The sequence below is a fragment of the Nesoenas mayeri genome, assembly GCF_963082525.1.
Source record: "Nesoenas mayeri genome assembly, chromosome: 5".
Taxonomy (NCBI): Eukaryota; Metazoa; Chordata; class Aves; order Columbiformes; family Columbidae; genus Nesoenas; species Nesoenas mayeri.
In genome coordinates, this window is record NC_137548.1 from 51,930,458 (window position 1) to 51,945,608 (window position 15,151).

General features: G+C 41.3%; 1 protein-coding gene across 2 annotated transcripts in view; it reads left to right on the plus strand.

Moving 5' to 3' along the window:
* BRSK2 (BR serine/threonine kinase 2) overlaps positions 1 to 15,151 on the plus strand; it is a 313,267-nt gene that overhangs the window by 157,118 nt on the left and 140,998 nt on the right. The window lies entirely within an intron of this gene.

Sequence of the window (15,151 nt, forward strand, 5' to 3'; positions counted from 1 at the left end):
GAATGTTACGCATACAATGTAAGTTTATTTTTTTCAGAGAAAAAATATGGGGTATTTATATTCAATTGTAATGTGTTTGGACTTACCTTTCTGGAATTTCATAGAAGTATTCCTTCTCCTGCAGTACTGTGGATTCAAACAGTCTTCTAATGTAGACCGAAAGTTAAATAGGTAAGCAAACTGCACTTTAAAGGGAGATTCAGCAGATGAAGGGAATACAGTGAAAGCAACAAAGTCTGTAAATGGTAATATCTGAATGAGACTCTAAACGCTTTGAGTATTTTCCAGAGTAACATAATAGGAATATTTTTAAATAACACGAGCATTTTGTTTGCTTAGATATGCTGTCTGGTATCTGTATAAAACATGTTATTTACTTCATTGATTTTTCAGAGTAGGAAGCAAATCACTTAGCATAGCACAGTGGTCTCTCTGCTTTAGTCGTGTTGCATTACCTTGGTTGTAGTCTGAAATCTGAGTAGTGAAATGGTGTGTTAGACCTTTGTTTACGCAGACTCATGCCAAAGCATGCCATATTTTCTGTAAGATTGTATAGCACCCTTCTCAGGAGTAAACCACACATTGTATCGTGAGTCTCATTTTCAGACCATTCTTGGTGAGATTTTTCGCTTTTAAGGATTCTGTTCTCTGTGCTCAGGAGGTTGAAATAACAGATGGTATTTGAAGTGGTTTGCCCAGTTCCTGCATAAACTCAGTAACCAGATGTCTTTTCAGGAATGCCCTGTGTCTGATGGTCACAGACAGTGCCTGTGACTTCTAAGTGAATTTGGAATTAACTGTACTGTTAGCCAGCTTAATCCAGCTTGGCCAAAGGGGAAAAATGCTTGCAGCTCTCAACAATCCCAGTGTGACCATTGCCAAGCATCCAGCTGGCAGCTTGCTGTGTGGAATCAGCAGCCACAGGGAAACAGCCAACAGTGAAGCCAAGTCATGGTGGTGTGGTGGCATTCCCACTTTGCAAATCTTCCCATTAGCCTATCAGTTCCAGTGACTATCTCTGCCAGTGGGCCATGCAGAAACAGTCCCTGGGGCCAAATGATTCAAGACCACAGCTACTCTCCCAAGCCAGGCCCAGACTGATGGATTTAGCTTTAATCCATCCTTGGACAGAAAAACTGGATCTGACAAATATGCACACCTGCTGCATGAAGCTGTAACACTGCAGTGCTGTGGCCATTTATCCTAGAGCATAAGGCAGAAGTCTGCTTGCGGGCCTTTCAACATCTAAAATGACAGGCAGAAGCATATACAGCAGGCTGCTTTCCCAACCATCATTATTCTGTTTTGACATGCTTCTCACAGCCTTGGTTTCTCCTGTGTTTTTGCAGCGCTTTATTCTGTACATTCAGGGAACTGTCCCTTCTTTCTGCAGCTGCTCTTCCTCTGAGCTGTGCAGAATTGAGAGGGATTTGGTAAAGTGCTTTCTAATCACAACGTCATAGTATCGATATTTCTGGAGCGAAGAATTTGGAATTGAAGCAGCTGGTCTCAATTAGCAGAACTGCTGCTATGGAGATGTTACACAGGCAGGCACGATGCAGCACAAGCTGCAGTAAATGTATCATCCAAGCGCTTGCTGCTGTACCAAAGGACAGGGCTGCTCACTGCACATGTGAGCCTTCTGCTTTGTCATGCCTGTATTCGCTCAGCACAGGCTGGGGAGCTGTGTTCTTTTCCCAGCTCCAGCTTGGGACTGTTTGGGAGCCTGGTTTTGGGGCAAAGCTACAAAATGTAGTTTCACAGATGTGAACAGAAGGGCTGGTTCTGTTCTTGCTCCTGCTCTTACACAATGGGTAAAAGCTTCAGCTGGGTTTCATCAGCTGCACTGTAGTAATCCCCACTGATGTGGAGACCTGACTCCCATGGTACCTTTAGCTTGCTCTTGCACAAATTGGGAGAAAGATTTCAGAAAGTGGCATGTTATAGGGAGGATTTTGAGATGGAAATAGGGTTAGTTAATCTCCCTGAATTACTTCTGGATCGCAGAGAGGGAAATTGGGGCCAGAAGATGAGAGCTGAATGTGTCTGTGAAGGAGTAAGCTTACCTGAACAGGCAGGTTTACTATTGATGGTTCCATTTTCAGTACCAGCACAAGCATTTGGAGTTTATAACTTTGGAATATAAAGGTTAAAGCAAATCTTTCCTCTGATGTGGCAAAAGCTTGTTTGAAAACATTGAGGCATCTCATGAGACTTACTCACAAGAGTCCTTTCTTCTTTACCACCTCACCAGTTCTCTTCCACTCCCTCCTTCCAAAGAATAAACAAGAGCAAAAAAGCTACTCATTTGTTGATCCATCAGATGAAATACTCTTTGGACAGACAATAGTAGTAGAAGCAGTGGGAACATAAAAGGGTGAAGAGCAAGAAGGGGACAGCTGGTTTTGGACTAATTACTTGAACACACAGGCATCCTGCGAAAGCCACAGATGTCCCAGACTTGATGGCTGGATGACCTCCATATGTGCGCTTTGTGTGTCTGGGCCTTTTGTTTATTCTGAGTCCTGCGGTGCTGGCCTTGAAATGGGGCAGGTATTTCCAGGGTGAAGGATGGGAAGAGACACAGTCCCTTCCTCATTTCTCTTGTGGAAGTCCATTGAGACATGGGTATGGGTTTGGGGGAGGTTAGTTTGTTGTTCTTGTGCCTTGTGGTGCTAATGAGCTCTGCTTCCAAAAACCTCTGCAAAGGTGTAGTTTGTATTCCTAAGCAGGGGGAGGGTCATGCAACGATTGCCTGAATTAATTGAGTGGAGGGATAGGTAGCAGGATGAAGTGTCAGCCTCTTGGAACTGCCAAGCCAAGTTATGCAAGCATACTTGTAAATAGGCACTACTTTGCACGGTCTTTTTGTTATCTCTTGCTTCTTCCTGAGCTTCTATTTCAGTAGCTACATATTTCTTTACTACCTTGCCCTACTTTGAGTCTTTCCTTCCTTCTCCATTTTCTTTCAGTTGTTATTTTGCCTCTTTTTAACCCCTCTCATTATTCTTTCTCCCCTAGTCTGTGATTTCTTACCTTTTTTTTTTTTTTCTCTTTCTTTCCCCCTTTTGCTAGAGAAAGATGGGTAATAAGTGGCATTGTTTTGTTGCAAAACTGCTGAAACACAGCATGTATGGTTGAGATGCTCCTTGTTTAAGGCAAAAGTTTAGAAATTGGCTACAATTTAGAAAATATCTGAGAGAGTAAGTAGCAATCAGAGCTCATGTTTTAGGAGAGACTCAAGGGACTCAATCTGCCTGGTTTATTAAATAGAAGGTTAAGACACAGCTTAATCATGGTCTGTAAATACTGACAAGGAGGATAGGCATTTGGTAATAGAGGATATTACACTCGTAGGGGCAAAAGGCTTATAGTTGTAAGCTGTAGGCAGACAGATTAAGTGTCAAAATACTAGTCCTGTTTGACCACTGGATGAAGTTACTAATTCCAACAAGCTTGCCTGAAGTTCTGGTGAGTTTTTCCCCTGGAAGTCTATTAAACTTCATCTGTGTGTTTTCTAAAACCTAGATCCTAGTTCAGCTTCAGCAGCTGGATTTGCAGCAGGAAGTAGTTGAAGATGGTTTCTTGACCCGTGCTACGCATTAGCTCTGACTAGATTAACGCAGCAGCCTCTCTGGCCTTAAAATCCATGGAGCTGTGAATTTCTAATCACACACTTGAAATCTGTAAAAAGTCTTTTATCAGTGTCTGGAGCATAAAGAAAGGCACTTGTGCAAGGTATACGCAGAAGCGGAAATTTAGGCGCTCCCAAGTGAAGCTAAAGAAGGGAATACTTGAGAGCAGGATCTTTGCTTTGGAATACCTCATTTTCAGACTTTTGAAACGAAAGACTGTAATATTGTCTGACCTAGCTGTCCTCAGCTGCTGAGTGGATGCCTGGTCTACAGAAATCATTACCAGAGTATCAGAACAGTGTCAAGGAGAAGCTAAATCTGAGGCAGAGTCAGAAACAGACTGAATAGTGCAACTTAGTTGAAATTCAGCTTTGATTATAACAAGGGCAGTTTCCCTGACATCAGCAAAGCCAAACTCACCAATGCCAAAACTGAATTTCACTAAAACAAATTCTTTTCTTAATGTGTTCAACACTAACCCAATAATTTTCCAGCCTCAGTATTAAGGAGTTCTACTATTGATTATAGTGGAAATAGTGTTAAGGTGCTGCTGAATCACAGTGAATTCGCCTATTATTTGGTACAAATGAACAAAGAAACAAGACCATATGATTTCACCAGTAAAATGTGTTTACATTAATCTAGGATGCTGGCACACAAGATTTTGGAGATGGTCCTATTAAAAATAGCAAATAGGAGGGAAGCTATTTCCCTTTATTAATCAGAAGTCCTAAGGAAAAGGTTTTAAAGCATTCATCAAACTTTCTAGGACTTCCTGATTAAGAAATACTATCCTGATTTGCTTGTACTCATCTATTATTCTTCTGATTGATTGACATATTGCTGCAAGAGGAGAATGACCCAGAGAACCTTGTATTCATGACCAAAAAAAAAAAGAAAGGATGAGGGAAGTTAAATCTCTCCAAAACATGTATGTACACTCTGATATGCATATTTTTATTTGCTGTTGAACAGGTTGCAATGTACAAGTGAGTATGTTCACACTTACATGGATTGTCCCTTGCACATTTGCCACATATGCTTGATAAAAACACACACTCACACCCTCATTGAGGGTTATCTTTAACCTGGAGAATTACCACATGCTTGTCTGCTTTTAGCACTGGAACACAGCAGATGATAAGTGTGTGTGTGTCTGTGTGTATGTTTGACAGTGGTGGTGAACAAACTGCAGGAGTGATTGGCACTCATCAAAGAGCACGAGTGCACAAATACACACTCCCTGCCTCTGTGACCCTAGTTCGTATTCCAGTAGCAACCCAGTTAGCACAGCACAGCTTCACGTGTGCAGGTCTCTCTTCTGAGTTCAAAGAAATAAAAAAGCACCTTGCAATATGAAAAACATGGAGAAAATAAAAGCAGCTTTCCTCGCCCCGGTTCCCTTCTGCTATAGGGAGTTTGGGAGTAGGGATCTGTTGCTGAATGCATAATGCAGAGTGTTTTGTTTTATACTGGAGCTGGTGGGGAGCACTGAAAGCCTGTTTGCTTGTCATCTGTTTGCGCAGTTAAAGAAGTTGGATAATTGTATTTTCCTTCAGAGAAGAATCACTTTCTTCCTCCACTTTCCACCACACCCATGAGGAACACAGTTTGAGGTTTTCTTAAAGAAGGAAATTAAACAGGAATCACGAGCACATGATGTACCTGTCAGAGGAACAAACCTGTCAAGTGTGCACAGTGCCTTTTGCTTTCTAAAGTTAGTATGATCAATTGAGGCATTTGGGCAAGCTATAAAAATAATTGGCTCTATTTTTTCCACCCAACTTTTAATTCTGCAGACTTGTATTATGTATCAGTCTGGCTCAAATCTCTGTTGTACCAGACACATTCTACCCACAGCCCTGTGTGTGCAAACACATAGACACAGACAGTGTACCATCCTCATGTGCTGCCTTGGTCATACAGCGATAACTGTCCATCATGAGCCTCGGCTAGAGCTAGTTAAAGTCAAGGAATGCTTTTTCCATTCATTTCACTTCATCATAACCATAATGCCTGGATAGGGAAATAACTGCTCCCAGAGACGAGACGTCTAAATGTGCTCTGCCATCCAGTCCTCATCCACCTGTGAAGTTTCTGTCAACAATTAGCTGGTAAAAACCCTTTCTGTTCAGCTTTCTCTTTTAACTGTTTCCACTGTGATTGATTGCACCATGCTCGCATTTGGGGTGAGGCAGACCATAGTTTGACTTTACGTTGCTTTCTCTACCAAAGCTTCTGGGAATTCTCTTCCTTTGCCAAAGCTTAGTTCTATCAAAAGATGCTTATTCACTAAAATGTTTTCTCCTGACATAACTTTGGCTCAGTGAACTCCCAATATATCAAAGACTAGGTTTCTTTTGAACTCTGTCTGGATTCATAGCAGGCTCTTAGGCAGTTCTGCTTGCCACCTCCAAAGCAGAGACCCTGAAAACCATGTTTCTGCAGGGACTCTCACCACCTCTGAGCATCTAGACAAGATGTAAGAAATTTTGAGATGGGCTCCACGAATCCACAGCTATGCGGCAGACACAGAATCCCCAGCCAGAGAGATGTGACCCTACAAAACATTGGTATGTGGGGGAGTGGCAGAAAGCACAGGAATCCTTGGCTGTTGTCAGGCTTGATGCTCAGTGTCCTGGGAAGGACAACCAGTAGGAGTTACCCTAAAAGGCAAGGGGAATCTCACGTGAAGGTTAGGTTCCAGGCTCCGCCTTACAGAGTTGGGGTGTGGAGTCTGAAAATCTTGAGACTGGCATGCAGAGCTTGTAACCCCTGTCAGTATTTCCAGAATTTATGGCTGTCTGGAAACCCAGTAGGTCTGTGAACCTGAAGCTTCACACTCTCCCAGCCTGGGTGGTGTGTATAGCAGAGCCACCTGGAGCTGTAGTTTCTGTTAACCGCAGATGTGAACCATGGGTCTGGTGAGATTCTGGTGGGTTTTTTGTTTGTTTGTGTTGTTGTTGTTGTTTGTTGCAGGGGGGTTGTTGTTGCTGTTGTTGTGGTTGTTTGTTTGTTTGTCTTTCAATCTAGAGCTGCAGGCTCTTTGGTGCAGTTAAAACTTCCTTCTTTTTTTCCTGACTCACTGAATGTTGATGAAAAAAGCTAAAAAGCTAAAACTTCTTTTAATTGACTTTTCCTACCAGCACTTCAGCTAGCCCTGTTCTGTGGTTAGTTAACCAGTCTGAAGAGATGCAGAATGAAACCTACCCCTGTCTGCAGAGAGCAGAGGATGCCACAGGGGAGTGGGTTCTGGTTGAGCCATAGGTAGAATTAGCCACATTTACGGATAGGAAAAGCATTTTAGATTATGCATTAATCACTTCCCAAATCTTTTAAGCAAAAAAAGAAGTTAGGGGGACATGTTTTCTGGCGCGAACTACAGACAGATTTTTAAGTTACGCAGCTCCTTATAAAAATGATTTTCATTGCTCACACATTTTATTCCTGAACTAAGAGCAAAACTCAGGTGCAGTCAGCAGCTTGAATGCAAATCGTCCAAACCATCTGAAACCCGTATCTATAACACCAGAGCAATGGTGTAGGGTTTTGTAAATCATTCCTCACCCCACTTCCATGCTAGGTTTTTTTAGAGACTATTATTGTCGTGGTTGAAACAGACAAACAACACAGACCAAGTTCTTCCAGGATGGAAGTAGTAGATGACATTTATTGCCACAAGTGCATTTTTACACAGTTTACCAATTCATGTGTCTCTTCACTATTGGTTACAAGTTACAGCAGTAACATCTCTTTGGCTAATTTTGCTATCATCAATGTTACTCTTATGCTCCCTTCTCTCTCACGGGTACACCTTAATATCTCTGGATACTCCTTTACTCCCATCTTTCTCACGAGTAGGCCTTAATATCTTCAAGGCTAATTTCTGTTCCCATGCCCTCTGTCAGGGAATCCACGGGCCCACTGTAGTCCCCTACATATTATATCCCACTCTTGTGATTCTACTATGCCAGTGTTTGCTCAGTGTCATTGCAAAAGCATTGCCAGCAGCTTTGTCCTCCTAAACTGTTTACATGCTTTGCAGGCTGATTTCATTAAGGATCAAGGTAACTTGGTAAGTGTGGTTTAGGTGGTTGGATATTTTCTTTTCTGTCTTAAACTCTCTTTTTTTTTCTGGGTTGCAGAGGAAAAGACTTCTGACTTCTTTTTACATTGGTTTGTATTTCACAAAGACAACCAGCATTACATCAGAAGAGCTCTAGCGGTAATGGGATGGCAAGCCTTAAGTAGATTGACTGAGAGCAGAACTGGCTTAGGTTATTTGACCCTGCATCTATCATGTAGAATAAGCACCATAAACATCAATATACTGATCCATCCCAATTAAGGCAGGTAAGCCATTTGAGCAAAGACTTTGCTCAAAGATTATCTTAAGTTTTTGCTCTAACAGCTGGATGGTGCCTTGTACACCAGCCATTACCTTTCTGTTAAGAAGCATTTCATAGCCCCATATAGTTTGAGTTTCACAGCTCAGGCAAAATCTGTCACCTAATAGATGTTTAACTAGTACAGCTGAGAGACAAGAGCTGGCATTGCGCTGTCAGCTAGGGGATGCAGGCTCTTTTTGTTTGTTTTACGTTCTTCTATCCAGCGTGAACATTTTGCAGGTCATTTGTTGAGCGTAAAGCAGGCCTCACTCAGTCTACCCCTGCAGTTCATGCTGTTAAGTAGTTGTCACAAATTTAGGAAAAATCTGGGAAGGCTCAATCCCAGTGCAATTAACTGTTAGTTTCAGAGCTGTCAAGTGGAGCTGGGTACAAAATGCCATGGGCTTGCTTTGCTGCCCTTAGAGAATATTGATCTCTCTAGTGATAAGTTTTTAGGTATTTGGGCATTTCTTCTTCTACCAGGCGATATCTTTGAACTCACTGCCTTGCCTCCTGGCAGCCAGATGCCAAATCCACACTTAGCATGTATTTAAATGCTGGTCTGTTCATGAAGAGCACTCCCACAGCCATAAACCATTGTTTGCATTCCGCTGCTGTCCTCCCATGGATGCACACACCACACCTAGAGAAGGCTCCAGAGTTTTAGTTCAAAATGGTGTTTCTCGTCCACCTCCAAGAGAATCTTCCAGGTGTGCTAATACTAAGAGAGCTCAAGCCCATGCTTTAGTGGTCCAGCTACCATGCAGTGACAAAATTGCAGTCATGGCATGGTCAATTTTTTTCTGATGTGGGAGAAGCAATCACTGCTTTGTCAGAACACCTGGTATTCTTGAATCTTGCAGTGTAATATAATACGGTATGCCCTGCAGCTGCATGAGAAGGCAGCAGCAGTGGCTTTGTGCTGTGAGGGATAATGGAGAAGTTACCTTAATTCTCTACAAACCACAGGGAAGGAGAGATTGAGTTTAATCGTGAACTTCTGCATCTGTTTCAGTCACTCAGCATGTGACAATTTCACAGTAACATCTCTGTTATGTCATTACACGTTGCCCCTGGTAGAAATAGGGACTTTTTAAAGTGGCAAGAAATTCTGGCTGGCTTTTTTAAGAATAATTCGTGAAAAGTCAGGCAACCAAAATCATTGACCTATCTGGGAATTTGGGACTGATGCTCCAGATTATGCTAAAATTAACACATTCAATGTCTTGTTTTAGAACATTTTAGTAAGGCAGGAATGAACAGCTGTCAACACTCAAGAAGAAGGATCTGGCCTAAGAAACATCATCACTTGTTCCTGTTTCTGACACATACCACAGGCAGAAACATTCTTACGTTGCTTACAGCACTCACAACAAGCACCTCCTCTTCTGTACATTCAGTAGAAAAGTGGTGAGAAAATGTCACTGGTGCAAGGTGTAACGCAACAGAGTGTGGCTCTGTCATTTTTTTTCCCTACTTTTAGGTGTCCTATTGCTCCAGGAGACAGAAACACGCTTCATCATCTATATCTCTCAGATGCAGGCCTAACTACAGAAAGTAAATAATAGCTATGTGTATAAATAAGGGAGCACCACCTAGTTTAATCTCAAGTCTATTCGTAAGGAATGCTCCTGTTTTTAGTGGGGTATGTATTTTAGCTTATTTCTGGAGTTCTGAATAGCTTGTTGTACCGTTCAGTACAGCTCTATATCTAAGTAACCAAGCTTAAAAATATAAAATTGAAGAGACACCAGAGTATGCAAAAACTGACATAACCAACATACCAGGAGATGGAGAATATGTTACTAGTTTTAACCATTGTACCTGAAGCAGATTTTCAACAGTCATGATACACATATACATTGTCCTATAAGTTTTGTCCTTATAGTCCTTATTTGTCCTTATATGTCCTTATAGTTGTCCTATAAGAATTGCTAAGAGATTACATTTCACAGCCCCATCACCCTGTATGTCAGGAACCTATTGCCACGGATCCTTGTAATAGACTGGAATTTACTACTGCTCTGTGGGCAGAAAGCTGGTGTGCATGTCTAGATTCATGTATGTAGAGATAGTCCAGCAGAAAGAACTTGATGTCAATAGAGGCTGAATAATTTCCCCCTGCTGTGAAATACTTTAGCATAAGGTTATGTTTTAGAGAGTTTTCTTCTTATGTTTCCTTCCTAATACCCTGAAATAAATCCCCTCAGTCTAATGTTCTTATCTCTTTTCTTTGATGAATTTCCTCTCTTCACTCCTGCTCCCTCAGCTGTCCCTGAGTTTCCTTCCTAAATCCCTTCTGTCCTTTGCTAACCTCCTGTTGTCCCTCAGTGTCCACTGCAGCACTTTCAAAGGAGAAAGTCGCACATAGAGAATATTATCCTCTAGGTATTACGGATTCATTTTATCCTCATTTCCACCTCTTAAATCAATCCCTGATTTATCAAATCCAGAAAATAATAATGTTTACTTAAGAAATGTGGGTAAGATCATTTGACACAAGACAGAGTGGCACACAGCTTTTCTTACAGTCATCTGGGGTTGTGTTTTCGCTTCTTTCTCATACAGGGGTATAAGTTGTGAGTTTAGCAGCCACAGAGGTACTTGGATTAGGGAGTAGTGTTGTGGGGATACCTAAGAGTGCTAAACCCTATCTGGGCACCAGTGCAGTGCAAATTGTAGATTTGATTGCTCTATAGTACCAGAATATCCTCAGTATAAGAGATAATGCTTCTGGGTGGTGCTCAGTAGTTTAGCAGAATAAAAAGATGTTTTTCACGGGGACTGATATGGAAGTCCAGCAACAGGTAGAAACGTATCTAAATACTGCCTTAACAGTAAAAACAAACAAACCAAAACCAAACCAACCTGAGACATCTGTTAACCTTAAAGTGTTCATTTTTGAGAAAAAAGGTGCCCTTGCCCTCCTACATGGCTGAGCAAGGTCGACAGTGATGAGAACACTTCTAGATAAAAACACTGCTGAAAACTATTTTACTCATTACTGAGGAGAGAGAGTGGTACCAGTTACCAGTGACTGAGGACATAGTATTTGCTCAGTGCTGGAGAACAGCCACTTGCTGCTTGTGTACCAAGAGGGCATATAGCTTATTGAGCCACCATGCCACCTGACAACCAGTCACCCATTTTTTGGCAGATATCAATGATTCACTGTCTCTCTGCATCTGTTTGGCCACGGATGCATCACAATACAAATTGAACCAGCGTTCAGACTCTCAAAAGTCAAGACTGGACCTGACATACTGCTTAAGGAAGAAAGGAGATATCAAGGATAAAGAAATCTAAAATAGCCAGACTGTTACAAGGTACAGGAGTGAAATTTTGGACAAATGTGTAGAATCTTAGAAATAAGGGTAGGAAGGGACCTCCAAGGGTTTATATAGTTCATCCTTCCACTCATGCAAGGCCTGCTGCCAGCATGGGTCAACCATGGCTTTGTCTAGCTTGGTGTTGAAAACCTTAAGGGACTGAGATTCATCAGCCACTCTGGATAGCCTGTTCCAGTGCTACATTACACTCCTCGTGATTTGATTAATCCTTGGTGTCTAACCTGAACCTGAGTGCAGATACGAGGAGAGAGATTGGCCAGATATCATGGCTGTTGTGTTCAGTAATGAATAAACTTGTGTCAGTTATCAAATAAAGACTTTGAACAATTAAAAAAATCCATAGGAGTTGGAAGAAAAACGTAATGCCTTGGAGAACTGTGGAGACAGTACTGAATGCCACAGCCTCATGGTAGGAATAACCAATCAGTGAAAGCAAGAGGAAAGTAAGTCAGGAAAATTTAGTATGAAAAGGGCCAGCAGAAACAAAATTTCTGAGTAAAACTGAGAATCAACAGACTAGAGTACAAAGAATGGGAGTCTCAGCAGGTGAAAATAAACACTACAGGAGTAGCATGAAGAGGGTTTAGTTCAAAGGCTGCTTTACTAAGGGGACTCTGAGGCTTAAGCAGCCTAAAGGAACTCATGGTAATGATTGCATCTCGTTTGTGGTTTGAATACCAACAAGAGAGAAAACACATCAGCAGGCAAAGGAGGAACACTTTCTTAGAGCCTGCCTGGAGTCTTGTGAGGAGATCTTGGCGATATGTAGGAGGGAACACTGGATGTGGGATCATAAATGCACTGAGGTGCAATAAAGGACACGATTACTGAATTTCTGTGGTTTAAGTGTTAGATATATATCACATTTTAAATATAGATAGAGTTCTGTAACTATAGTTTGAGGAACAACTAGCAGACAATAGATGAAATAATGAACATACTGACATGCCTTCACTGCACTTCTAAAGAGGTCTCAGCCATTTCTGATTCTTTCATTTCTCACTCTCTCAAATTGCTGGTTCTCACAGAGGCTTGACCTCCATCCTCTGATATAATCTCTCCAGCTGTCCTTTCATTACAGTTTCTATTTCTCTTCCACTTGTTTTCCAGGTGCAGATCCAGTTAGAAATGCTTGGTTTCTCTCCCATTATTTTTATGCATCTTTTGAACAGTAATGCCATTCGTATCATCCTGAATTTCTACCTCCTCATTGCTATAACTGTCTGCTACTACTGCATATAGATCTTTCTTCTCCAGTTTTCATTCTGGGTCCTCTATGTTCCTCTCTTCAGACCACGCCACACCCCACGTCCTTCTTTACAGCTACTGTAGTTACAACCCCTTTGGCAGTTCTGTATCCTCAGACCTCAGTTCAACATTTAGCTGTGGTTACTAGTACCCACATGTTTTAAGAACTGTTCATTTACCTTTTTTTCAAAAGCTTATGGAACTTAAACAAAACTGAGGTCTATTTTGTTTGCATTCTTAACCTGAAATAAGATGCCACAAATCCTCCTCTCATGTCTAATAGTCTAATACCAGCTCTGCGACCTTCAGAATTTAACACAGCCTGATTTAAAGAAAATTCTGTCCACAGCCAGTCAGAACGATCAGCTCCTCTACTTACATATGCGGATATGAATTTTTAAAGTTACAGTTTTTCAACCAGTGTATATCAACAGTTTGAGCATTATTCTTATGATCAGGACTATGAATACAGAGACCTGCAGCCCACAATGTAAGGAGAAAAGGGAGAGATCTGAGCAAATTTGAAGAATTGAGAGCCTGGCAAAAAGGTTACATCAATAGGTTTAATGGATATATAGATGTTTATATATCATAAGCTTAAAGTGTATACTTAACCGTATAGAAATTAAGAACATGTTTCAGGGCTTTATGGGCCAGGCATATTCCTGAGAATATTTTTAATTAATTAGTTTTGGTTATGAGATTCAGGAAGCTAACGATGTAGTACTTGAAATGTCAAGGTTGCTCTGAAATGCATCAGAATGTATTGATGCTGGATGGGAACTTTTTAATTGATGCAGTAGACAATATAAAACAATTATTTTTTGCTTGATGAGTAAGTGGTATATGAAGTAATTCTGCTAACCATCATGGAAATAACTTTCATTCATTTTCAAGCAAGACTTCTGTGGCTCGAAATGTGTATAAAACATACTGGCCTAAGGGGTCAGAGTTACCGTAAGAGGATTCTACTCCTGTTGGAGTCAGCAGAACTGCAGCTATTTTCTACAGGTCTGAATTTGGCCCTGGAGTTTTATTTACACTGTGTCATCTCTGAGATAAAGTTCACAGCCTCTATGATTCCTGCTCTGAGAAATAAATTTTACTCACCCGTGGGCATTTTTGCTCCACTCATTATGTACATTTTCCAAGCCATAGCCTCCTTGTTCTCAAACAGATGATTTGATTTTTGTTTATTTCCTTTTTAAGTGTTTTCCTGGGGATGGGGGGAATTTCTGTGCATGCAGAACAACCGTTAAACTGAATCCTCATTATAGTAACATCAAGTGGCTGGTTTGAACTGCTGACCACCCATCTGAGTCATTATGCTAAATGTTCTTTGCTTCTGGGCACCTCCCTCCCTGTGTGTGCCACAGTGATGTGAGAAGAAACACAGAGGTTTCTGTGGGATCTTGACGTCTCACCCAAAGCACCAAAGGGCATGGACTGCATGAGTTTGCAAGTTAGTCTCTTCCCATAGACTTGAATTCACCCGATGGGTCTGCTAGTACAGTGCAGTCACAAAAATGTATAGATCAGAAAACCAGAGTAGAACTGGAATAAGTTTTAAATGGTTGTTTGTAAACGTGTACAAATACTTTTGGAATTGTGCCTTTGAAAAAGCAGTATGCAGGTAACCTGAACAGTACTTTGACTCCCAAAATATACTGCGTATAAAACACACCCAGCATAATATATCTGGGGAGGATGTGTGGCTGCCTCATGAAGAGCAAACTTTGGAGGCAGCAGAGATCTCATTTTATCAAAGAGGATGTTTTCCTTCAGCCATCCCTAGCTGCAAAACCAAAGGTGGCAGGATTTTCGCCTCTTCATATAGGAACCTGGTTTTAGTTCCTCTTCACTGTTAACACACATCCCAGTAATCTAGCACTTGCTTTGGGACGGCTACTAGCTATCTGCTGTGAGGGGTGAACATAGAATGCTTTTGTCACTGCTGTGTTATTTTGGTTTTTATTAGGTACAGAATGTGAAAGGACACTACACAGGTACAGACCTATCAACTCCTGAACATATTAGGCAACAGTATTCCCAGAACTTCCAGGGAATTAGCTCCACAGAATAGGTTAGCTGAAAAGTATATTTATCTTCAAATGATAACTGGAAACCCTAAGGGAAAACAGACTTTGTGGCAGCTGTTTTTCTCCCCTTGACTGCTCTGTTTTCACTTTGTACTCTAACTCTTTTGCCCTCAATTAACCAGTTCTTGATACCTGCCTGGCTTTGCACAATCAACTGCTTAATCATAGACAAAGGCTAAACCTTCTTCTTCCTGAAACAGTTTAACCTCTGAACTTATGCTCTGTGTGTCTTTCTCTTCCCATGCTTTTACATTTCCCCAGTCCTGCAATCAAACTCATCTTAAGCATCTGAAAGTACAACTGCAATTCTTTTCCTTATGGTGATGAATTAGCATGAGTGGAAACGGGGCTGTTTTTCTATTAGCATGTTAGAACTCCTAGGCTGCAGCATTATAAACTGTTTGTTACTTCAGAAAACTTGGTGCTGCTAG